Consider the following 26,623-nt stretch of genomic DNA (forward strand, 5'->3'; position numbering starts at 1 on the left):
ATGGAAAAGGTCTTCAGATTTTGTACATAAAAGTGCTTTTTGCTTTGCATCCTATTTAGTTGGAAAACGTTTTGGTTATATTTCTGAGAAATTATGCTAATAAGAAAAGACATGATCCATGTGTAACATAACAAAATAGAATCATAGAATCATTAAAGTGGGAAAAGACCTCCAAAATCATCAAGTCCAGCCTTTGACCATACATCATCATGTCAACTAAACCATAGTATTAAGTGCTACGTGACAAAAAGATGTACAAAAAGAATCAGTGACCTTGAGCAGGTTAGTACCACAGGAGGTAGCTAAACCATAAACAAAACATGCCAAATGACAATTTATATTGTCATGCACATTCATGGAAAGGCAACACGGGAGGAACTTTGTCTTTTACTGTTGCAGTTTCATAATTATGGATTCTGCTGTAATAGTACCAAGAATGTAACAAAAAATTTCCATTTTCAGTGCATTTTTATTTTTTTTATATAACTTTTTTTGATCAGTGATTTCAATCAATTTTTCTCCCAGGCTTTGCCCAGGAGAAGACCTGCCACACTGGTTACCTCTGAACTCTCCATCATTCTTATTTGGTCCTAAAATTATATGTAGACGATGCTCTGTATAACTTTTATACTGATCATCTGTGTATTACAGCTGCTAGTATGTGATCAGCTGCTCACAGGAAAGGTGTGGAGTCCCTGTTCATAGTAAGAGTCAAGGAATTTTCTTGGTTTTTTTTCAACTACCTCCATAGCTGGCAGTTGAGTGCAGAGTCAGCTCAACATAAATCATAGAACAGTCTAGTGCGCAATGCATGGTAAATTAAAGTTAATTTGTTTTACATGTTCCCTATACTGGCAGAAAAGGAAACATTCCTTCAGTGATAGAAAAAATTGACTTTTTCATTAATAAGAAAATAAGGACACATATTTGTTGGTGAATGCTTTGTTCCCTGTTTATTTTCTTCTGATTCTGGTCGGCACTGAATCAGAATATTCAACATGATATGTTTCTTTGTAATGGAAGAAATTCTGTCAAGGAAGTGAATGTATTATTTCTGTCACATGTTGGTTACTGTATAATGCCCAGTGATAATTTAGATGTTTCAGAAACAGCAGGAAGAGAGTTTCTTTACCCCAAATAACATTCAAATAGTGGTTTTGGTAATTGAAATAGAGAGACAGAAATCCATGTGTTTCATGGTGTCCAGGCTGAAAATTCAAAACTAAAATATTTTATGTTCCTTGGAGAATTTTAAGGAGGGTTCCTTTAAGATATCGAAGAGAAACAGTGGTTGAGTATTTAGTCAAACTACATTACCATCCTCACTTTGCAGGTATGCTTCAGTAAGAATCTGTGGTTCAAATCAGCTATCTGGAAGCTAAACATAATGATACCAATTTCTTCTAGGAGTAATCTGAGATTCACATGTGGAAAGCACTGTATGAAAAGTGGTCATACTAGATATATGCAATTGCTCAAATTAAGCTTGTCAATTAGATGTGAAGACATCGATTTTTCAGTTCAGTGAATAAACAGCTCTAATGTGAGTGTACTTGTGGTGTGACATTAACAGTTGAAAAAAATTGAGAGGAAGAAAAGGATCAGAGTCTCACTAATTGTGGAGTTTAATGACTTAGAGAACTTTAGATGAGATGATGTTTGTAGGCCTCAGAGGACAAGAAAGGACATAGCCATATGACTTGGCAGGAGAAAGAGGTTTAGCTGTGGTTTATCTGATTTGTAGTGTGCAACTTCTCTTTTATGTAGAAGAGGAAATACAGAATTTTCCAGTCAAATTTTCAGATGAGTTGCACATTTCTGAAGCCTGGAAATTAATCCTACCTCTTCAAAAGAGGTCAGGTAACAGCAGTTTTGTAGAAACTAGAACAGAAGGTGAAACTTGTTGAAAAGGTGGAGGAGATACAGCTTAGAAAAAGCTACGTCATGAAGATTGAGGTCATACGGTAAATTTATAAATGTGGGTCTACTAGGAAAATGTCAATCTTATATTAGTTTCTGCATCACTTTCAAAGACTTCAAATTAACCAGATAATTGGACCACATGAGGTGCATCCAAGAATGTTGAAGGAACTGACCAATGTAATCACAAAAAGAACAAAAAGGAGGATCCAGGAAACTGTAAGTCTCACTTCAGTCTCTGGGAAGGTTGTGGAGCAAAACCTTATGAAAGCTGCATCCGAACGTTTGAAGAACAGTAAAGTGACTGTGAACAGTCAGCATGGACTGACCAAAGGCAAGTTGTACCTTCTACAGTGAGACAACTGACTTTGCAGGTGATAAGAGAGGAGTAGATATCATTTACCTTGATTGTAGCAAGGCTATCATCAGATTTTCCATATTGTTATTGCATTCAGAAGTCCAAATCTAGTCAAAATACTAAATGTGTTGACTACGAAGTGTGTAGCCAAACCACGGTACTGCCAGGCTCAGTGAAATCCCACTGGTAGTCAGTTATGAATGACATTTCCCTGGGATCAATACTGCTTTGATATATTTTTCTGTAAGTAATGACTTGAAGTTTGAGCTGAGTGTGCCAGAACCAAATTCAAATCAGAGGGAATAATCAACTTGCTGGGTGGAGAGCATGGCTGCTTTTTAGAGGGATCTCAACATGCTGGAGAAATAGACTGCCACAAAGTGTATTAAATTTGGCCAAAAATAAATGAAGCTCCACATGTGATGCAGAATAAGCCCATGCAAAAGCACAGTCTGGGGACCGACTGACTGGAAAGCAGCTTTGCAGAACATGAGCTGGAGGTCCTCGTGCTGAACAAGTTGAACATGAGTTGGCAGTGTGTCTCTGCAGCAACGAGGGCCAACCACACACTGCTTTAGTAGCATCATAGCTAATACACTGAGGGAAATGGTTATTTCCTCTCCTTGGCCCTTGTAGAAACACATGGGAAGTGGTATGTCTGGGTTTAGACTCAGCAGTGTCAGAAAGTCACTGACATACTGGAGAGAATCCAGAGGAGTATCAAAAAAGATGGTTAGGGACAAGAGCACATGATGTGTGAGGGGAGGCTAAGGGAATTAGATTCATTCAGACCAGAGACGAGATAGCTGAAGGGACATTTTATTTTCTAGTCTGGGCATTCCTCCTCAGTTGAGTGCAAGTGTTTAGATTCTGTGTTCTATGGATGCAGTCATCTGGAACCGTCTGGACGCCATCCTGTGCAATGTATTCTAGGTCAACCCTACTGGATCAGGGAAGTTGGACCAGATAATCCCACTGTGATCCCTTCCAACCTTAAGCATTCTATGATTCTGTGATTTGTAGATAGGCCCAACCATATTCTTGAGTTTCTGTTTGAAATGAACTCAAGCTCCGAATATTTTGCTCACTGCCATCAGCAATGCTGTTCACTACTGAGTACATCAGATCCCATCAAAATAGAATCCCAAGAACCACTCTGATTAACTCAACTGATTCTTTAACTCTTCTGTTTAACTCAGACTTCCATTTTCTTTTCCACTTGCAACCACGTAAAGTTTGTCACTTGTGATATTTTCTTGACTTTACTTTGTTTGCCAGTGGGCATCATGATGCACTTAGTACATTATTTGTCAAAAAATGTGTTTTGCTTTTCTCTTTTGATGCCCCACAAATCTCCAGTCACTAGAATTAGATGAAAAACTCTGATTCCATCACTGTGGGAATTATGATTATGCAAACATTTACTGGAGGTTTGTGTGTTTGATTTTTTTTTGATATCTTAACTGTAAGAAAACTTAGAAATTATAAGTTTCTCTAAAACAAACATGCAAACAAATCAGAAATAACCCTAGGAATTGGAGCTGCAGTTATACAGCTAAACCTGTCATATTTTCCAGTTCCTGGGAGTCTTAGGTCTACCAACCTAAAAGGAGAATTTTTCATACATCATGCTGCAAGGTTCAGTGTTGCAGAGGTCTAGTGGAAGTCTGCTATATTTTTTGAACCCCAAGGAGAATAAGAGTTGCAAGGTTAAAATGAAAATATGTTCTCAATTCATCCTGGGAACTCAGCATCACAGAGGACCAGCTGACAAGTTTTTCAGTATGGATTTCCTTCCCTCTTGAATTTGAGATAGGCTTATGCTGAAAGAAATCAAATCTACTCCTCAAAAAAAATACTATTAATAAAACTTAGGAAATCACAGGCAGGGGAAGCTCAATAACAGCTAGATTGTTGAAGGTTACTTGACAATAAAGTGTGAAAATGAGGACAGAATTAGGAAAGCAGATTTCCTTTTTCACTTTCCTCAACATAAATTGAGAATGGCAAAATTGATGACCAGTGCAAGTGAGAACAAATTTGGACCAAGGAGGACTAATTAGAAACTCATGCCAAACCACTCTTTTTCAGTCTGTCTGCAGATGTAAATCTCTCCTCTGCAGTGCAGAATTCTATTGCACATTCAGCACTGAGAACTTCACCCAAACCCCATTCAGCAGGGAAAATAGTCCAGAAATTCCAAGACCTTTTAGTTCAGACCTTTCCTTTTTCTATGAAATTACTGTTGGTTTCAATTTTTTATGTGGAAATGGGTGAAAGCTATTTCTAAATAAAAATATAATGTAATCTTAATTTTACTTTATTTTTAAAATATAAACTACTTTGTATTGTTTGCAACCTTTATAAAAACCACCTCTTACCACAGAGACAAATCAAAAGTTAGTGCATAGGTAAGTACATAGGTAAGAGTTCAACAAGTGCCTTTTTTATAAAGTTAATTACTTCTATGCCTTTTTAATAATGTTAGATTGGTCTAAACAGAGAGATGGAATAAAATATTGTCATAGTTTCAGACCCCTAAAATCCAATTCCTGAGTCCAAGGCCCCCTCCCACATCTCAGCCCAGTGTGAGATGGATTTTCCAGACACTACACAAGACTCAATATGGGGGGAAAGGGAAATATATTATAATCACTGTACAAATAAATATTACAATACATCATATACATCATCTTAACTATCTCTCCTATGATAAATCAGTATTTACAATGGATCAATCTCTTCTCCCTCCAATAAAAGTCCAGAAGGGAGAAGGAAAGATCCTTTCCACTCTCAGAGCAGCAGCCTCTCTTCCATGTAGCAGAAGTAGTTGGACTGTTGTAGCTGGATCTCTTTACATTACACACAAGGGGGTCTCCTCTCCTCCCCTCTCTTCCATGGACTGTGATATCAGGGACAAGCTCACGTCATCACGTCATATCACGAAGTGCAGGGGCATCTTCGCGACGGTCCCTTTCCTCAGGGAATTCACCCCTGAGTCAGAACTTCTCGGGTAGCTTTCAGTTGAAAGTCTTTGCCTCAAGAGTTCTACCAGAGCTCCTGTGCTCTGTTTCAACTGCTGTCAGCTTGGCAGCAGCAGCGGGGAAGCCAAGGTCACCCCCTCCGCATTCCATCTGGCCGTCCTGGTCCAGCTCCGGGATGTCTTGAGCTTCTTAGCTCCTCTCTCCGTTGCATGCTGCACTCCAAGACTCCTCTCAAATAGGAGTCCATCTCCTCCTCCTCTCTAGGAGGTCTCAGAGGGGTTTGAGGAGTTTGTTTCAGTTCTTACCCCAAACTGTCTCTCTCTGCAGAGCTTAGTCCTGCTCTGTCTCTCTCCATTAGAGATCTCTGTGTCTTCCTGCTTAGCTGCAGGCTGTCTCTGCTGCATCTTATCTCCTTCTGGCTCTCTGCCACGGTTCTCCATCTACTGCTGCTCTACTGCCGCTTTTAGAATCTCCTACTGCCCACTCACAATGGAGAAAGACTCTCAGCTTCTCAGTCACAGACCTCAGTCCAGTTTAACATTGTTTCTGAGTTTCTATGACTCCTGCTGGGGGCTGGTGGGCCATGGCCCCCCAGAGGGGCTCCTACCCCTTCTCCTCGTGGCTCTACAACACGGCCACTTCTCTTCCAACAACAACTACATCATCCTTCTTTTCCAGTCTGGTTGTGATATGTTTATATCTTGCAGGAGCGCTGATTGGCTCAACACCAACAGACAACATCCCCTCGGGTGTTACCATTTTTTTAACTCCAAGGGAAAAACTTTTTGTTTCCCCCCACCACAACTCTATAGGTTGAAAACACTTTAGTCAGTACTTGAAGCAATAATTTCTGGAGGCTGCTAGAAAAGAACTTCAGCCCAAACTGATATTTTTTTAAATTTATTTTTTATTTTTAATGAGAACTTAACATTTTCAATCCTGTGCTGTGTTACTTTGAGACTTGTGGTACTTCCACGGAGAAAAGAGCACCTAGTTAGTTATTTTGAATTAAAATACCCACTCAACAAGGAAGCGTGTAAAATGGATTTAGCTAAGAAATACTGCAGTGTCTTTACAAAGTGAGGGAAAATAGACCCTGACTTACAAAGCATTTTAATCAACAGAAGTATTTCTGTTGACTTAATCCACTTGAGATATGTCTAGTGGTCCATTAAGTCTGTACTTGTGTAACAAGAATTATTCACACATCTAAGTCTCCCTTGGTTTTAACATGACTAGGCATACGTTTGAACTTAAACAGAACCTTAAGTGGTTTCAATACAGAAAGTTGAAATGTCCTGTCAAACTGGAACTTTGATGAAGGGAGAAACTTATAGATTAGTATGAACACAACTGCTACATAGAGAATTAGTTCCCTAAACTGCAATATAAAACAAATCTAAACTTAGAAAGATCTCCTAATGTGTTCTGTTTTCCTGCATCTATTTTCAATACCTTGGAAGTTCTCTTGGAAAGAGAATCTTGTGATTCCCACTGATTCTCAGACTCTTGCCTAGTCCAGGTGCATTGTGATATCCTACTGCTTTCTGTTCAGTATTACACATTTTCAAAATTCTTCTTGCAGACAGACTGCTCTGTACTTACTGGTAAACTGGACCATTGATTGTGATGTCAATGTCTTTTATCTTTGGTACTGAAATATGAATAGTTTAAACTGAAACATAAATGTATCTAAATCATATTTAATAACATAGATACAGTATACCAATGTTGGGAGTTTTTTTAAACAAAACAAATTTTATGACTTTCTCCAGGTGGATTTTTTTCTTTTTAAGAAGTTAATAAATTTTACTATCCACAGTGCATTAGGAAAAAAAGGTTGAAACCTTCTGGTTTTGCTGCTACTAAAAAAAGAAAGGACACTGCACTATTTACACTTTCCTGGCACTTCTTTGCTTTTAGTGAAGACTGCACTGTCAGTTGTAGTGAAGGTTACAAGTACCTTCTCTGTGATGTGCAGCATGACCACCAAGACTCATCAATGGATGAATGTTGAAGCTAGGATGACACAGAACTTACACAGTTCCAGAAGATTTTGATAGCATAAAATGAGTCTGATTTTTGTGCAATGCAGACAAAAATGCGTCATCCCACAACTTCATCATAAGCACGATTTTATTCAAGTTTTAGCCTACCTTTAAAAACATGGAAAAATCTATAAAGAGCGGCTGTAAGCTCCACCTGACAACCAGCATTTTATAGAAAGGTTGTATCATTTCATCTGGACATTGTAAGAAATGTAATTTTTTGGTGGTTTTTTTTTTTTTTTTTTTTTTTTTAATTTCAGTTATCTAAATCATGATGAAACCACCTAAAATATGTCTCCATATTTCATTTGTAATGAAACAGAACAATTACCTAATGCAAAGTTATTTATCTATATTTTAGTAGGTAGTCCAGCAGCAATTCTACCCTAACCAAGTGTTCACAAAGCCCTAAATGTTCTCTTTTCTGATTTTAAGATATGGCCATTTGAAGAAGTTTGTTTTGGTCAGTCTGGCAAATAAAAATTGTTTCTAAAATTTAAGAGCAGGGATGAACAGAATAAACACAACATTGAATCCAGTGATTTAAAGGTTACTTTTGTTTATCTCTATCCTTTTGCTCCAAAATACCAAGACAAATTAACTGTCAGTAGCATATGGGACTTCTAAACAGCCCTGTGGAGTTAGTGCTTGGAATGAAGGATATAAAAGATAGGAACCTCACCTTGAATAAATCTGCTTAGCTTCACTGATTTCAGAATGGCTAAGCTAATTTATAACTGGAGTAGTTCTGCCCCAGAGATATAGCCAAAAGTAAACAAAGGTAAATGCAGTCTTCTTTCTCACTTGAACTCAGGTATTTAAAAGTTTATCTACTTCTCTACTCACCTACTCTGAACAGAAGATTTTCCTCACTTTTTTTTCACTATATATAAACATATCACTTTTTCCTGAATATAAATTACCAACTTTATGGTATCAAACTTACAATACAGTTTTATTAGAAAGAACCTAATGATTGATTCATTTTATCAAAAGTTATGTCATAGATGAATGCATTCAAATGCTCCCACAGCCTTTTATCTGTTTGGTAGTGTGTGATATTTTAGCAGTGAAGTAATATGATGGATAGTGATATGATGCTTAAAGAATGGCTTCACAGTTGAGGGTCAGCGCTGTGGATGTAGTGATGTGGTCTGACACCATTGCAGCTGTCATTAAGCCATTTAAATGTATTTTGGCATGGTATATTAGGAAAGGAAGAAAGAAAACTTAAGAAAAAGACTGAAAAAGGCAGTTCTGGTTTAGTGTGATAGGACCAGCACCTAAGAGCGAGCAGTGGTTCCACACAGGACCACGTCATTCGGTGGTAATTCTGTGCCTAAGAGTAGGAATCCAGGCATCCTCAGAAGTATTGGCAGTGAGGGCACAATGAATGCCAAATTTTATCCTGAGTCATGGAGAGGAGGTCCCCAGGGAGTCCCAATTCATCAAATGTATGTTCAGATCATGTCTAATCCAATGGAGAAGCATTGAGTTCAACACAAACACATCAGTCATGGTTATTTTAATTCAAAAGTGCACAGTGAGGGAAAGTGGTGTTACCACTGACCTTGATTTGCATAACATATACTTTTTAGAGTGAACCTGTCAGGATGGTCAGGTTCCCCCTGTTCTGAGTTCAGCAGGCACTTGTCAGTAAGTCTGATAGTCTGCTGCCCAGATCATCACTGCTCAGGGTTGCAAATCCTATCAAAGAAATGAGAGACATGGCTCAAGTGCCTCATGAGGCAGAATGGGATTAAAGCTTCATTTCTTTGTGTGAATGCCCTGGTCACTTGACTAGCAGGCTTGTGATGGAAGAGTCAGGTGAAAGGGAGCTCTAGATGTTTTCAGTGTAAGTTGGGAAGCTGTCAAGTGAGGAAAGGAAAGGTCATAAGCCAAGATCAATGAGGTGAAACAGAAAATGAGGGAAATCCTGGATTTTGCTCTGTGCTGATTATTTGTGCACTTTGTATTTAATTGAGGTTGGGTATGATGTCAGTATTAGGAATAGAAATCAAACACTTTACTCCTTCTTCTTTAAGAAAGGCTTGCTCCCATCAAATACGCAGGAGATTTAAATGGCTCTTTGAAAAGACCTCATGGAATATCCAAACAGTTACACAGAAGAGGCAATCTGCATGTCTCTGCCCTTCAGTTCTCTCTCTGAGAAACCAAGATTAGAAAAATATGTGATTGTTAACAAGTATACAACAAACTTCTGATACAGAAACTGCCCCCACATGCTAATTTAAAAACACACTGTGAAAGTGATCTCACTGCAGAGTCTCTTGATGTTCTTTACTAGAGCAACAGGTAACTTTTTATTTATGATTTCCTCTATATGACAATTATGAAGGATTCATAAATTATTGATAACTATTGCAAGCAGACTTGCTAACTATGCATTATAAGTAGTTACAAACCTTAGATTAAAAGATACATTAGATTATTTTGAGCTGTGGATATTAGTGATCTATTGACACCATCACTATCCTGTCTACCCACAAACCCATAACCTTGGTAATACTGCTAACTCAAGATGCCTATGTATCAGTATCTAGCTTTGGCTTTAGACTGACTCTGATTGGTTCTCTGACACAAGGACTGAGCATAATTTTGTGGTTTTACACTACCTAATATATTTTTATCCAGATTCCTATAGAATAAAATTATGCAAAAAGATGTTTTTCCAGGATGCTAACAACAAATGACAGGTTGTAGATTAAAAAAACCCTAATTTTTTAAAAAATACCTGAGGATAAGACAGAAATAATATCTTACAAAAGACAAGTTCCATTTCTCAGAAGTCTGTCATGTTTTGAAATTTTGCTGCATTCTTTTAAGTAATGAGAAAATCAAGTGCTTTTCTGGAGAAAGAACCATATTAATTTTTAGATCCAGTTAAGACTTTTAAGAGGTTACACATTTATATGATCCACAGGAATGTTTAGAATAATGATTGTTAAATTAATAACTCTATGTTGGAGCAGAAACGGAATTTGACTCAAAGATGATTTTTGTTAGTCTTCCAAGACAAGATACTGGCTGCTGAGAATATAGGCTCAACTACACTATTACTACTCCAATTAATAGAGCCTCATTTTTTTTACTGATGAACCATGATCAAAAACATGAAGAGATCATTCTAAGTTTATGATCCAGGAATGTTTTCTGTTTCCGATTGGTTTACTAGCGTAAATCTGGCATCAAAATTTGTCATTTCTACCTTTTTTAACAAGTAAGAGCTGGTCCAGTTGCCACTATGCTGTGGTGGTTGTTTCAATATTTCATAAAGGTGCCATAGAATTTGTCTCTTGCATGCATTTACCTATATCAGAGTCAGAGATAACAGTCTTAAGTTGGTACAATTCAGTTCATGTCTGGCACTGGAACAGTAATTACAACACAAAAAGCACCAAAACTTGATGGGCTAGAACTTAATATTTGGGATTGAAGGAGACCTAATTCTTATGGACAGGACAGAGAAGGGACAAGCAATGCATGTTACATCTATGTCTTACTGCAGGCAGGCATACCATTTAACAAAATATATCTGGAAGGATCTGGAGAGATCAACAGAATCACTGTGCCTGTTTAGTGACATTCACAAATGGGAATGGTAGATTCTGCATATAGACAGTTAGAACCAAAGCCAAGCAGCTACATGACAAAACACACTTGGTTACAAAGAGTTTCTTGCCTACTCAAGAACTAAAAAACTACTCACTTTTGTTTTTCACGTAATGTAATGTTAAGGGTTTTAACCTATACATCCTCTGAGTATTTTCATCTTCACCTCATAGATAGGAGGCGCCTTTGTATGGTAATAAGACTTGAATAAAAAAAATTAAAAACAGACAAAGAGGAAAGATCAGGTAGTATTTCAGGACTTGAGGTGTGGATGTAATAAGGGCTTTCTGGTGTATATCTAGGTTAAAATAAATGCAATTGTGTCTTAAGGAACTTATTTTTAAAAGGACCTATTTGTAAATGTTATGCAGAACTTGAGTAGCTGGTTTAAGATATGTGTGACCAGATTTGTTTTCTACTGACTGAACATACATGAAATATTGGGGCACTTTATTTGTTTAAACTGTTTTAGTGGGGGGTATTTTTGATCATAGTTATATTGTGAAAAGCTATTACCTAGCTAACATCTCTTCATTCAAGGACACCAGTATATATCTAAGGCTATTAAAGAAACTTTTAATAGGAACTTTTTAAAATTCCCAAGTCACTGTTGCCAAGACTCCTAAAATGACTTTTTAAACTTCTTTCCTTGCTGAATTGCTTTATCCTATTGGTCATTTCTGTGTTAGATGCTACACTGAAAAAAGAGGATCTATTTATTCTCCTGACACCTTTTACAGCTTTTATCTCTTCTTTAAGAAAACATCTGTCCATTAGCATACTAATAGCATCTCTGCTGGTACTTAATGGAGATTCTTTTATCTTTATGATCCCATCTGGTTTCAAGTTACTTTAACAGAAAAAATGGGTAAAAAATTTAAACATCCCAAAGGCTCTCCTCTTTGTTGTTGAAAAACCCTGTACATATGTATATAGGTAAAGTGCACTTCTTTGCTGACTCTCTTCTCCCTCTTGCAGAAAAGAGACTCAGATGAAAAGGCTAACAGCTCTACAGGATCTGACCACACATCACAGAATCCTAGAATCCTAGAATGCTTTGGGTTGGAAGGGACCTCAAAGGTCATCTAGTCCCAATCCCCTCATGCCATGAGCAAGAACACCTCCCACTAGACCAGGTTGGTCAGAGCCCCATCCAACCTGGCCTTGTCCACCTATCCCACTCTCATGTCTTCAAAAGAGGTTAGATCACAGCAAATAATTAGACATGTAGTGATCCTTCCCCCTTAGAAAACCATTTGCTTCCCATGTTTTGCAGGTATCTGGGGAGAAATGCCATGTTGACAAAAGTGTAAAGGTGAAATTCCCTTCTTCCCATCTTAATAACAAAAACAACAGTAATAATAATAGTAATACTTATTACATAGGAGAGAAGAAGTTAGGATAACTCCAGTATTTGCCTCCCTTTCCTGCTCGCTTCTGTGGAAGAACAGAACCTGTGTTCCTCGGCAGACACAAATCTGGGTAGGGTGAAGAGTGGGATACAGCCTTGTTCTTCATCATTCCTCAGGCCAGTTGAGGGATTCATGGATTGTCTCAGTTTAACAAGACAAAAAGTTGGCCAAGGAGAGTGGGAACCTTCCTGGGGTAGGAAGAGAAAAAGAAAAAACCTTCTCCCTCCAAGTTATCATAACTTTGAAAATTAACAGGCTTTAGGCAAAAAAAAAAAAGGCGTGGAAAAGGAAATAAGGAATAAGGAATATATATATAAATATATATATATATATATATATCAAAAACAGAACAAGCAACACCACCATAACTAAAAACTTTTAAACAGCTAAGTATCATTGCCTTTTGGTGCAGTTCTAACTACAAAGAGCAGGGGCCGCTGTTGGGCTCCGGAAGGTGCATGGGCTGGCCAAGAGAGCGGTGCCAACTTCCAGACAAACCTCACGTGGCAATGACGGATTTCGGCAGCTGCAGACGGTCTGGGACCCCAGAGCGGGACACCACAGGGACTCTCACAGTTTCCCAGAGTGGGGGGTTCAGAAGCTCTTCTGTAGATGGTGCCGGCTTTACGATGAGTCCGAGGCAAGTCCAGGCAGTGGACAGCACAGGACGTGCGGGGTCGGAGGGGGCAAGCTAACCCCAGCAAGGCAGCAGCTGAACACCAAACCCGATGGGACCAGAAACGGGTAGACCCGGCCAAAATGAACGGGGACTCTCTCCCCACACCCCTCCCCGAGTCAGGGGACAAGGTGAAGCGAAACAAAAAAAAACCCCAGCAGCTTACCGCCCCCAAGCCTATCCAAGCGATAAGGTTGGTATTTGGGGTATTCCCTATGCCTTTTGTGTGGCTCGGTCACTGGCTGTCCCTTCAGAGCAGGGAAAACTAGTGAGCTAAACCCCCCCAGCTGGTCGGCATCCTTCTTTCACAGTGATAAATGGGAAAAATTCAAGCAGGAGTTTTAAAAGAAAACCTATGACATGGATTTATAACAATTTATATGAATATGCATGTAAAGAAAAGGTGGAATCTTCAGCTTTTCATAACACTGCCCTTATGCTTCAAAAATTAGACTCAAGTTTTTGCCTTATAGTAATTTTATTTAGAGAGTAAGACATCCTTCAGATGGGTTCAGGATTTTCAAGCTGTTTAATAGAGAAATAAAACATCCTCTCCACCTATATTTAGGCTGATATCATAGCTAGTTAGTTTACATGCTCTGAATCACCTTCCAGAGGAATGTATGTCTCACCATTGGTTACAGAGGTCGCTACAGAGCTCAGCAGGATAACTGGTGTTTTCCTGGTCCTTCACAGGCTTGAATACCTTGATGGTAAACAGAGATTTTCACATCCTCAACTGACCATGTGGACTGCTCTAGACCAATGCAGGGCAAAGCAAATGCTGTGGTGGCAAATCACCTTCACTGAAGAGAATGCTAGGGGGTAGCACAGCTACTGAGTTACTGAAGGTGTAGTGGGGATTTCAGATTGGAATGTGCAAAAATATCCTGATAGTTATGGCTCCTTATGTTATTTTGCCTCCTTGTGTTTTTCTTTAAGAGAAGAGCCAACAAATGTAGTGCTGTTTGGGGTCACTACTCTCATCTCACATTTTAGGTACCCCTGGACCAATACATAGCAAATTTGACATTCCACGTGTGCTACATACTTCATTTGATGTATCTGTGTCTGTGGCACGAGAGCCCATGGCTTATGCAACTGATGCCAAGTAGACCTCTATTAAGTAGAATTTTAAGTGTGGGATAAAAAGAAGAAATTTTTAATGGATGTTTGTGGACAGAAGGAGGTGGCTGCTGTCACTTCCTGTCAGTTTTTTCTTCAATAGAAATCATGTGTTTGATATCTTGCAGCATCTGAAAAGATGCTTGTGATGTATGACTGAAATCTGCTAATATTTTACATGCTGGGTGCCTAATCAACAGACCAAAAAAACAACCAGTGGATTTCAGTAAAACATTCATATTTCACAGGAACTCTAGGCAGTCTGAGACTGAGGAGACACGGGCACAGAAACAAGGTGAATTGCTATGAATTACATAGCCTTCCTTTTCTTCATGATTTCAGTAGATATTATGATGTTATGATATTATGAGCTTAGGTTATGACATATTTGTTAGACTTTTAAGGACCAAAGTTGAAAAATTATAATTTTAACGTATGTGTAGCAGCACCTGTAATCTATAAAGTAGTTCATACCAATATGCATAAACATGTTCAAATACAGCAGAAAATTGGAGTTGAAATTTCCACACATGAAGCACATCAGAGGATAGAAGCATCTTTTGTGAAATCAACAGCCCTGAGTGAATGTAAAGAGTGTAAATTAATGTTAGAGTTGTCTGCAAAAGAAGTGAATAACTCCAGTCTCCATGTTCTCATCTGTAGTCATGTAATAAGGGAAATTGTGGTCGCCTTTACACACTAGTGTGACCTACCCTGAGGTTGTGTGTGAGCTTGGTTTACTCTTGTTCCAGTGCAAGAAACACCTCTTTGATCTCTTTACTTTTGCAGCCTAAAGTAAATTAGAATTTGGCACCATGTTATTTGCTTCTTCTTCACCATGCTTTCCATTTCATCTGCTATGGCAGTGTTCTTCCACTTGCAACACTATTTCATAAGTGAGGAAAACTGCTTTAATTTGAATGTTTGTCTCTACCAGACCAGCATTCCTAAGTACTCAGAAGAATTCTGCTTGCAGTGTTTGCTTTGATATATTAACTCTGACCTATGTGTGTTATTTCTTCTGTTGGCACCATGCCTGTTGGACCCTCTGAAGTATGGGATAGAGTGCTTTTGTTTATTATGAGAAAAGGCTTTTAAATACTTCATATATTTGTGTCCTCCCTTCTATTCTTTTCATACAATATCACTGTTGGATAAAAATAGATTAAGATTGCTCAAAATAATACCACAACTGCTCTTGCAACAAAAAGTTTAAGTGAATCAAAATAATAGTTCAAAAGCTCATTGTTGGTAAGTGTGAATGTTCAAGGTCTTCATAAACTTGAAGCATCTTTCAATGTCATCAGCAGGCTTTTATTAGTTAATAACTTGTAATAAATGTTTCCACAACTGGCTTCCAGGCAAAGTCCTCTGAGATACACAGCCAACACCTTTAAAATAGTGAGATAGTACAATGCTAGACTACTTTAAGTTGTACTCGTCAATCACATATCAGTTCAGGTATTTTTGCCTGTATTTTGAGGAAAGATCTTAGTTGAAAACATGCAGGCCTGTACGGTACAAAAATGAAATTTAGACACAAAATTCAAAGATAGAGAGTATAGATTGGTGTTCCTGGGCATGCTGGTGCAGCTGTGCGTACAGTTGGGGAGCTTTCTTCTGAGTTCTGAATAAAAAGGAACCAGTGATTTGGTAGACATCACTAGGTACTGCTGGTATATGTATCTTTCATACTGTTTTTCTTCAGTGTGCAAATAATTGCTCACTCTTGGAAAGAAATGCTATTGCTGTTGGGTTTGGTAAGCAAATATCCTTGGAAGTGGTTATCCATGGAAGTGTTCAAAGCTAGGCTGGATGGGGCTCTGAGCAGCTTAATCAAGTGGAAGGTGTCCTTGCCTGTGGCAGGAGAGTAGGAACAAGTGATCTTTAAGGTCACTTCCAACCCAAGCTATTCTATGTTTCTGTGAAAGTCATAGCTGGACATTAAGGGAAATGAAACCTTTCATCCCTCTGCCTTTTCCACAGCTCAGTTGTCAGGTGCGCTGAGAAGCCCAGCACCCTCTGACAGAACTGGCAACTGCTTCTGCCTCTGTGTTGTTCTGACGTACATTTTCTTGGCTAGAGGGAGAAATACAAGAGTGCTTTGCTCTGCAACATAAATTCATTAAGTACTTTCCAGAAATATCAGGTCCAGTATCCTAACAAAGTATCTGCTTTGTAAGTTTTATGGCGTATTTACCAACATTGCTGTAATAAGAGATTGTAGCTAACAGAAAAGAAATTCTTCACATCCATTTCAGAGAAGAAAAGTCCATTATAGGGTGTAACTGTAACTCGGCAGATTCACTCCAAATATTTTTACATTTCTGTGCCATATATTTCATTATACTATGAGCATCTGGGGAAATATATTGTAGGCATTTAATATTTATTGGAATCACTTAAAAAAACCCTGGAATATACCTCTTTGTGAAAATGAAAACGATTATGCTGTCTCTGTCTTTGATCCTTCAGTCTTATTATCCAATTTTAATTCTACATCATCTGTGAGAAAGATACTCTTTCTTCCCCCTCCCCAAACAATTTTGCCTAAAATACTAAAAATGTAAATTTGGATTTTTTTAGTCCTTTCTTGTATGCTGTAGTAAGCTGTAATAATTATATTGATCTTATTGTCCCTACTACTGACACAAACACCTAATCAACAGAGTTATTGTCTCAGGTTCTGTGGGAATTCAGACAGACTTCACTGTGGATGTGCGAATATTTTTGCAAGATGTTGTCTGCAAATGTGATTTGTAGAGTAATTCTATTTTAATAAGAAAATTAAGACTGAAGAAGAACTGTGGGAAAGAAAGCAAAAAAGGTCTTTCAGCTGGTCCTTTATCAAATTAAAATATATATTTATATGAATTTGAAAAGTACTTTTTATCTTTCTTCAATGGTGCCTGGCACAGGAATAATAATAATATGGTAAGTTAACTCTCTTGTGCGGTGCCAAACTAATGGGTCATAAATTTGGCACAATGTTTCTGCATTTGTTAAAGTCAATGGTAAGATTCTCTCCGGTATTATAGGGAAGAAGATCTGACCTGTAGAGTGCTCCTGTGACACTAAATGCGTGAAACTTCTTCATCAATGTGGAGCTGTGAGAGCAGCTCTGTAGATGGCAGTAACTGATTAGCTGCTTGTAATAGTAACATTAGCATCTCAGACTTTCTAATCATCCACTCTCAAAACCTGGCATAGTTTTTTTTTTTTTTGAAAAGAGCAGTTTTTTCCCATTCTTCATGACTTAATTTGATTAAGCTCCTAGGATTTCCTTAGTATCATTCTTCTGTTTTCTTTTTTATTGGCCATGATTTTGAAAGCCATTGGAATGGTTTTCTAAGAAAAGGGTAGCTGGTTAGTCATCTACTACTCTAAATATGTATTCTCTTTACAGAACTATCAGAAGTTTAGTGCATTTTTTGTAGTTGCTTGTTCAAAGATCTCCTGCAGGTCTGGTAGATTTTTCTTACACTTCATCTCCCTTACTGGATCACAGCAGCAAATGATTTTATTTTTCATTTGCTACAGAAGAAGACCAAACATAATTTTTTGTTTAATGTCAACAAGCTTTAAAAAAGTTGATATTTAACTGATGCTAATTAGAAATAGGTTTTTCCCTGTCTTCAGTTCTCTTTATTTCTAGAAAAGAGACAATTAGAATAGACAGTTTCTAATGTCATCTCAGTTCTCTGGCCAGTCTCTTGATTTTAGCATAGGTCACATTTATGAAATGTCAATGTATGCAAAGAAATTTGTTATTCTAGTCAGCCATTTTATTTAAATATTCTCATGAAGTTATAACAGATAAGACTGGATAAAATTCTCAGTGGTATCTGGAGAAGAATTTCAATGTGTTCTTCTTTCAAGGCTCTAAAGGAGCATTATATATATTGCTGCTAAAATAACATTTGCAGCAATCATAGGAAAGCTGTATGTGATTATGGAATTTATTGCTTAGTGTTAACATGAGGCAGATTCTGATAGCTCTTGTACATATTCCACAAATAACTTTACAAGTTAACATTAATGACATCAGAGAAGTCCTATGTTTCCATTGTCATTGATATTGACCTAAAAAGGGACACCCTCAAACTTTAGTCTTCATACAGTGTGCTTGGTCTGTAAATTGAAAGGCACTTTAAAATCAAGATCAGTATCATCATCCCTTCTTTGCAGATGGAAAAAAGTAGAGAACTGTCTTACTGGAAGTTAACCAAAAACCCAGATGTAAATACAAAATCCAGCTGTAAATCCAAATCCTATTGACTGCCTTATGTTTCACATCACTGTCTCTTCCAATTCATTAAGTCATAATAATCTTGTCTATTTGAACTGGATGATACCTTTTCATATTTCTGGTGACAAAAATTTTGTTATAATATTCTATACAGGTTTCGTGTGGTTTTTTTTTTGTTTACAATTTTTTTAGGGGTTGTAATTTAATGATATTTTGAAAGAAATAAAAATGCTATCAAAATATTGCCTCAAAAACTGTTAACATTTTGTAGTGATAGTAAATATTAATACTATATTGTTTGTTACATTCATTCTTTTTGGTAACATATTTATCTGTACTTGAAGTTAAAAAAAATATGGAATTTATGTCTGTCTAAAATTGCACTCACTGGAAACTAATTCAATATATTTGTTTTCCCAGTTCTTCTGATTAGTAATCAATTTCCCTTCAATAAATTGATGAACAAAAGGATCCACTTACATGAGAAATAATTTGTGCATGGAACAGTAAAAACATGGAAACATGGCACAGAAATGCTTGTTCCTATATATAGCACATGCTGTTATGGATACAGTCTATCTTCCATTCTCTTTTTTTGTGACATAGCTAGGAAAACAAATATAAGTCTTTGACTGAGTCTTTTAAGTGCTGACTCAGAATAAACCTTTAATAATGCAGCAGAAAATAATGAAACCCTGATAAGTTATTTAATTTGCTATGAGGTAAGAGATTTCCTTTATCAAAATAAGACTAAAGATCAGTGTCATTAGTTGTCCACGAATCCTTACAAGAATTTTATTTTAAAGAATTAAATAGTTTATGTAGTTTCCACTAACTGTTTTGTCCTATTTTAAAAAAGAAGACAAGCTATTGCTGCATGCACTTGAATTTTTATTAAGAAATTACACTGTCTCAGTTGTCATCTACTCTTAATAATCCAGAGGAGGTAGTGAGGAGATTTAAATTTTAAAATATTCTAAACTATAGAATAGCAGGACATTCTTCACTAATGTAATTTAAAAAAATAATAAGGAGATTCAGGCTTGACACACATTTAATTCCAAGATTGTCCTTTACCAGATACATCTGATCAGAATGTTCTTCCTGGCTAGATCAATCATATGGAATCTATACGAACATAGCTAAACACCATCTGCAGAAAAATATGTATAAGTAGATCATGTTCTATTTAGCCTTTGGGGAGAAATAATTTCATAAAAAAAGAAAGAAATGCTTTTAATCATCCAGTGTTCCACTTTTCAGTAACTAATTATGATGAAAAGGAAGCTCTCCTCCAGCCTATGAAAAAAAAAGAGGATAATCTACTTCTGAAGATATATATGTTATATAAGATGTTCTCTTTCTAGTTCTAAAAAGAATCAAAGGAAATATATGCTTGCATGTATTATATAATATTTTTTATATATACAGACAGTAAATTGCAAGATATTCAAAAGAGTAATTTTTTCCAGCACTTTTAACTGTTCAAATGAGGAAAATGAGGGCCTAACACATTTCATTTTTTTCTCTTTCTTTGTAAATATCAGATCCTATGAATGCTAAACTTTCCTCAATTTTAACTTAAAAAAGCCCAAACCAATCCCCCTCAAAAAACCCAACAAAGCAAGCAATCAAAAAAATCTCCTCTCCCCCCCAAAAAACCCACCAAAGCCACCACACCAAAAATACCTCAAACCCAGCAGATCAACAAAAAAGTGAAGCTATATGTCACAGTCTGAAATCTCTTTGATGACCACTATTGAGTGAAGTGCTCTTGTAGTATTCATCTTCAGCTAAAATGGCTACAGTCTGATATGACATTGTGCTGGTTTAAAAGTAAACCAGTGGGAGAAATGAACTCAAGAGAGATTACAAGTCAGAGTTACTATTTACTAAAAAGACTACAATAAATACAATGATAAAGAGAAAACTGGTTTTAACCCACAAAGACAGATGTATAACCCAGCACACTGTGACAAGAACAGAATGGTGTTCATGGTCCCTCTGGGCGCAAAGTAAGAGGAAAGGAAACCTGTTGGTCCGGATGATGGTTGCAGCTCTGTTGAAGTGATGATTGCAGTCTTGTTGAGAGTGGCAGTCCAAGTCCTGTTGAAGTCCTCCTCTGGATCTGACAAGTGGTACAAGAAGTCCCAAAACCCCAAGATTATATGTGCTCAGGTTCAGGTGGGAATGCCCAGTACCTGCCCCAAGGTGGAGAGTTTCACAATGGGTGATTTAATTCTGTGAGTCATGGAATATTTTGGAATCTTTGATGGTCTAGGTCATTGCAGCTGCCTATTATACCAGTCCAGTGTTGCCCATTAGCAGAGTTGACCCCTCAGGCTGGGTGTGAAGTTGCTAATGCCTCCCTGGAGGGGAGTTATCACAGAAGAGTCGTTGGTGACTTGTTGGTGACTCATTGGTAGAAATGCTACTCTGCCTTGCAGAGTTCTTTAACACCCATTTTGTAACCTGAGGTGTCAGGTGTGCCCTGGGCAGCTGCTGCAAATGATCCATTATTAACAGTCCATCAGAAATGTCATAGAGAGTGTAGAATAATACACAGTTTTGGTTATACCCAAATAGTGAAAAACTGGTCCCGACCCCTGTAACATGAACCCAGATTTTCAAATATACTCTTTAGTAGGATCAGAGAAACTGCCACATTGATCAGACTCATGGTGAACTCCAGCAACCTTTCTCCAACACTAGCCAAAAGTACATGCAGAACTAGATCCTTCAAAGAAATGAAGGGGATACTTAGAAGTAGGAAGACACTGAGTAGTGTTCCTAGTGAGAAAAATTCTTCCAAACTGATGAAAAACAGTGAGATGCTCTACTCCCCAGCAAGTTATAGGATTTCCAGGGAACCCCTGCATACTGAAATCCCTGTCAGTCAGTGCGCTCTGTATCCTACAAAAATGAATATGTACAATATGTGACTTTTGATGACTATAAATGTGGGCTGATGGAAACTGAGAAATAGTTAGAAACTGTTTTCAAGTAACTGGATACATTTCTTTGTCAATTATTTTTATTTCTGATGATATGAACCTCTCTGAGAAGCCCAAAGATTTGATTAAAACAGCAGACATCTAATATATAAGGAGACAATTCTCAGACATGCCCTAAGTCACCTTGAGACCTTTGAATTTTTTCTCATGTAGACCATAATCTGATGAAAGTCAACCTTTCACTTTTTAGCCCTACTTCACCCCTTACCAGTCTTTAAGCCAGGGTACACATGGCCTTTCAGGGATACTTAAAAGGAGTCTAGTTGCTGTCAAATGCTTCAGAAAATGAGTGTGTCTCCCTCTTGAAATTCTTGGCAGAAGGCCATTTTTTTTTTTTTTTGCAGTTTAGGTTCCTCATGCTAACATTACACATATCACTTCTTAAAATAACTGGAATAAGATTGTATGCACTATTGAGTCAAAGAATCCATGAAGTGCATAATTTGGTGCATAAATCTTAAGTTATGAACAGTTGGGGAGAGAACATAAGTTTTTTATTGAGTCCTTCATCTGGCAGAATTTCCCTTAATTTCCAAGGGAATTTTCTTTGATGAAAGACATCAGTACTTGACCTTACAACTATCTTCTAAATAGGGAACTGTTTCATTGAATGAATCAGATGATTATTTCTTTTGTGTGGGGCATCTTAGTATTTCTTTGCATATTAACAAAACATACACAGAAATGTTGGGCAAGCCCTGATTACCTGAATTTCTGAAAGGTCCCAACATACCCTACAGCTGAGGTTAAATTAGGAGGAGTGACTGTATAGGAAAAAATACCACTGCCTACATTTTACTGTGATGCACCGCTTGACCCCTGTGGTGTTGACAGTGTGTCTCAGGTTGTATCATTGCACCTACTTCTTGAGGTTAGGGAGGTAATTAGGTAACACTGTATTATGTAGATGTAACTTCAAAAAAGTGAGTATTAAGTATCTCTGCACTTGAAAACCCTAACACAATGTTTTTTTAATAGGATTGAATTTCTGCCTTTGGAAACAAGCAGCTTTGTACTTGGTTTAATGAAGAACACATCTCATGCTCTCTGCTTCTTGGATAACATTTGCTGTACTAGACATATAACTGAGCCACCTAAATCCTGATAAGGTGATACAGGAGTAGGGAAACAAGAGGAATTTCCCAGTCCTAGACATCAATTTAAAAGAGATGTTGGATGAGGGGGTGAAATGCCAAATTTCTGGAGTAATAATCCAAGCTGCCAGGAGTACACTCTACTCAGGTGAGGGAATGTGTTCTTTTATCACCATCTTGTTTTTCTCATCCTTCAGCAACACTGCTGGAAGATTCTTCAACAGTGAAAACATTGTTGCTGTGATCCCGGATGAGGCCTAAAAACTCGCTCATACAAAGCTGTGAAGGGCAGTGGATTGAATCAGATTGGAGATGCTTGTCTCTAGAAGGAGCTTGGGACATGCATGACTCTAAATTAGGCACTTAATCTCAGGTCTGAATATTAGGGTACGGATGAAAGCTCATTTTCTTTTTCTTTTTCTTTTTCTTTTTTTTTTTTTTTTTTTTTTTTTTGTTATAAACCTGTTTATATCTACAGTTTCCTTCAAAGAACTACCCACCTCTTGTCTTACACTAGCTTTTCTTTTATAACTTTTCCACTAAGGAAAATAAACTTTCTGTACAAGATTCTAATCTGTCACTTTGCAAGAGTGTCACATTAAGCCACATGAAATATATGCCTTTTCATTCATCACAGAACTCTTTTTGTCACTTGGTTGCATCTCTAATTGGGATGTCCATTTATATCACAACATATCCTGCAAATTTACCAGATTACTTTAATTAACAAATAAGGAAATTAGACCACTGTAAATTTTGTATAAAGCCAGCAACTGTATCACACCAAAGAAGCTTGCCGGAAGGCAGTGCTTCAGGTCTCCAGAAATTGCACACTTGTGTTTCTGAATATATAAAACAGGTAGTTCCTCCAGATTCCTGGTAATAAACACTCTGTAAAAAATGAGATAGTTAGGGTCTACAGCCTTTTTTTCATTAAATAGTGTATTCTATAGAAATGAGGGCTACTTGACCAGCTCCACAAGTGGTAAACCTTGACATTCAAACTGTCACTTTACATCAACTGAGAATCTGCCTTAATTCATTTCTCTAAAGGAAAACCATTGTTCTTCACAAGACTTGCATGATACCAAATCGTGGCAAAAAGTCAAAAAGGCATCTAATTTTCCCTAGCAAAAACAGTTTTCCTTCAGCTTAATTTGAAATGGAAAATGGCATTATAAACCTTACTGTCCTTGAAAGGTTTCTGTGCTTATTAGAGGAATTGAATAAGGTTCTTCGAGGTAAGGTGAGGTCTAAGGTTAATGTGACTGGTTGTAAATTCAGGCATGGGAATCATTTGTTCAGAGGCAATATGATAAGCTGTGGTAAGAATTAGTTGATTTAAATGGTACATTAGGTGACAGAAGTAGTATCTTCGTCTGGTAAAGTACTGTTCTGATTCTAGTTTATTGTTTTTAGTGGCTAATAACATGTGGTGGAATAGAGAGGTTTTGTTTGTGGTATCCACAGGGGATAATTTATTCTGGTCCATGATTTGAATTATTGCATGGAGGAGGGAGAAAAAAGTGAAAAAACTAAAATTTCTTAAATTAAAACTGATATGTTATGAAACTTGTCAATATTTTACACTATTTCTGCATGAACTGGTTTTATACAAATAAATATTTTCAAACCTTGGAGTTTTTTGTATGAGGCTGAAAGTACCCAACATATCATTCATTTCTATTCCTGCAGAAATATAAGGAACATATTTTCCCTACATTTCCTATTGTAAGAAATTAATTTCATGTAGCTTGTATCATCATAAGAACTTGAATGAGTAGAGAAATCTACATTAGAAATGGCAGGGTAAAGCCTGATTGGGAAGTCAGATGTGTTGTTAAAAGTTATTGCTATTTTCAGTTATGGGGCAGAAATTATTAATAGATAGAAACATTGCCAATAATTTGCAGGTGGTGAGTAGGTCTGACAAAAGTAGGAGATGTCAAGCTAACCCAGTAGGATAATACTTTTTGTGAAGTAATAAAGAAACACAATGTCTATTTATACACCACCTTCTGAAAGTTTTGTAGAATGAGCAGAATTTTCTTCTGAGTCACTGGACTGTAAGTAGTTGTGGCTGCTGCTCTCCTGATCAACATAACAATTTATTTGTTATGTTTTCTTGGTGTCTTCTGTATCTGGGCCAGCCAGGAGCTATCTAAGGCATTAGTGCCTGTTTTGTTACTTTATCTGCATTATTCATAGGATCAGATAGTCACTGAATCTCAGTGGTGCTCTTGCCTATGTCACAAATAGTTATAATATTCTTATCAACGCTACTTCTACTAGTCAGATGGAAGACCATTTCTGCATTCCACAGCAGCCTATAGTCTGCAAAAAAATATTTCACATAGGAAGAAAAGTGTTACTCTACAGGAGCTATGGCTTCAGTCATCATTTCACTGTCTTCTCCTTGTCCCACTTTCTATTATTTTTTTTTAACCAAGTTGAGGACTCCCGTCGATCTCCTTGTGCCCCATCTCTGATTCTCTCATATGTACCTTAATCCTTGCCCTCTGTAATGCTGTTTGCTATTCTTACTCCTAGTTTTTTCCTGGATATTTTAATTGTCTTAACAGCCCTGTCTCAAATATCCCCATGACCCCCATCATTGCTGTACATAGGATCGTTTAGGTTGGAAAAGACCTCTAGGATCATTGGGTCCAGCTGTTAACCCAGCACTGCCAAGCCTACCACTAAACCATGTCCCTACGTACCACATCTACACATCATTTAAATACCCCTACAAATGATAACTCCACTCTTTCCCCAAGCAGCCTATTCCAAGGCCTCCCCTGGTGCAACTTGAGACCTTTTCATCTCATCTTATTTCTTGTTACTTGGGAACAGAGACCGACCTCCATCTCACTACAACCTCCTTTCAAGTAGTTGTGGGGAGTGCTAAGATCACCCCTGAGCCTCCTTTTCTCCAAGCTAAACAACTCTAGCTCCCTCAGCTGCTCCTCATATGACTTGCTCCAGATGTGCTTGGTTGCCTTCTCTGGCCATGCTCTAGCACCTCAGTGTCTTGTACTGAGGGGCCCAAAACTGAACATAGTATTCAAGTTATGTCTCTAGCTCTCTACTCCTGTCCCTATCTCATCATCCTAAAGCACAATTTGTTATTGTTGCATTTATTTTTTCCTGTATTATCTTGGTCTAAGTCAGTCCAACAGTAGAATCAGGAACATAATGGACTGCACTTCCCACCATAAGTGCTATATATCAATGAATTAAGCAAGCTCTGCAGAGGTCTAACCCTGAACTAATCCTGGTTTCCTCCTGGGATAATAATAATAACAATAACAAGCATTAATCCATTAGGTTTTTACCATGAGACTACTCAGAAGCAGCTGGATTTTGCCCTAGATCCATCTTCTGCGTAGGTCCACATAGCAACCCTACTTCTGTTCATGCATACAGTGTGCTTGGTTTGGGCAGGGAAGGCTCAGACTGACATTTTGCCTATCCTCTTGCTCTCCATACATATGTTAGCATGTGTTTTAGAGCATAGACAAATGCTCTAAAATGTGAGAAGAAGACATTATTGATGTGATTATAAACTTTGAAATCCTGTCCTATTCGTGTGACTATAAACTTTGAAATCCTGTTTCACTGGGATGTTTTTTTCTCCAGTCATGCCTTGCAGATAGCATGCAAGCATCTTAACAACTGAAAAAATGGGCAATTTACACAGTATACCCATCAACACTCACATTTTATAAACCATGCCTGATAGATCCTCAGAAACTGTGAACACTCTAAAGTTTCTCCCTGCTCTGTGCAGTGTCCACAGGTCAAAAGTTGCCTACAAACACCTCAGAAACTGCATTTCCTCCACCTCTATGTCACACAGGGTGCATTGGACCTTACATGCAAAGACTGGCACTTCCTGGTGGCTTTTAAAAAGCTGACACCATGATAAAAGAAATTATTTGGCTGCCTGAAGCATAATAGTGTGTAGAATATGCATCTACATATGTTGAACCTTTCTTGGTAATGACAACAGAAACATTTCAACTTGGAAGAGTATGAAAGGCTGACACAGGGTGAACTCGTGGAGCCAGTCTTTGTCAGCATTTCTAGAGGGCAATGTAATAACAGCGG

General features: G+C 37.6%; 1 long non-coding RNA gene across 1 annotated transcript in view; it reads left to right on the plus strand.

The window, feature by feature from the left end:
• Window positions 1-14,414: 14,414 nt before the first annotated feature.
• Window positions 14,415-26,623, plus strand: part of LOC127467485 (uncharacterized) — a 77,270-nt gene continuing 65,061 nt past the window's right edge. Inside the window, exon 1 of the long non-coding RNA XR_007903149.1 lies at window positions 14,415-14,451. This is a non-coding gene — a long non-coding RNA (uncharacterized LOC127467485). The remainder of the gene's footprint in view (window positions 14,452-26,623) is intronic.

The sequence above is a fragment of the Manacus candei genome, unplaced genomic scaffold, assembly GCF_025592945.1.
Source record: "Manacus candei isolate 608988 ecotype Guabito, Panama unplaced genomic scaffold, ASM2559294v1 h1tg000014l, whole genome shotgun sequence".
Taxonomy (NCBI): Eukaryota; Metazoa; Chordata; class Aves; order Passeriformes; family Pipridae; genus Manacus; species Manacus candei.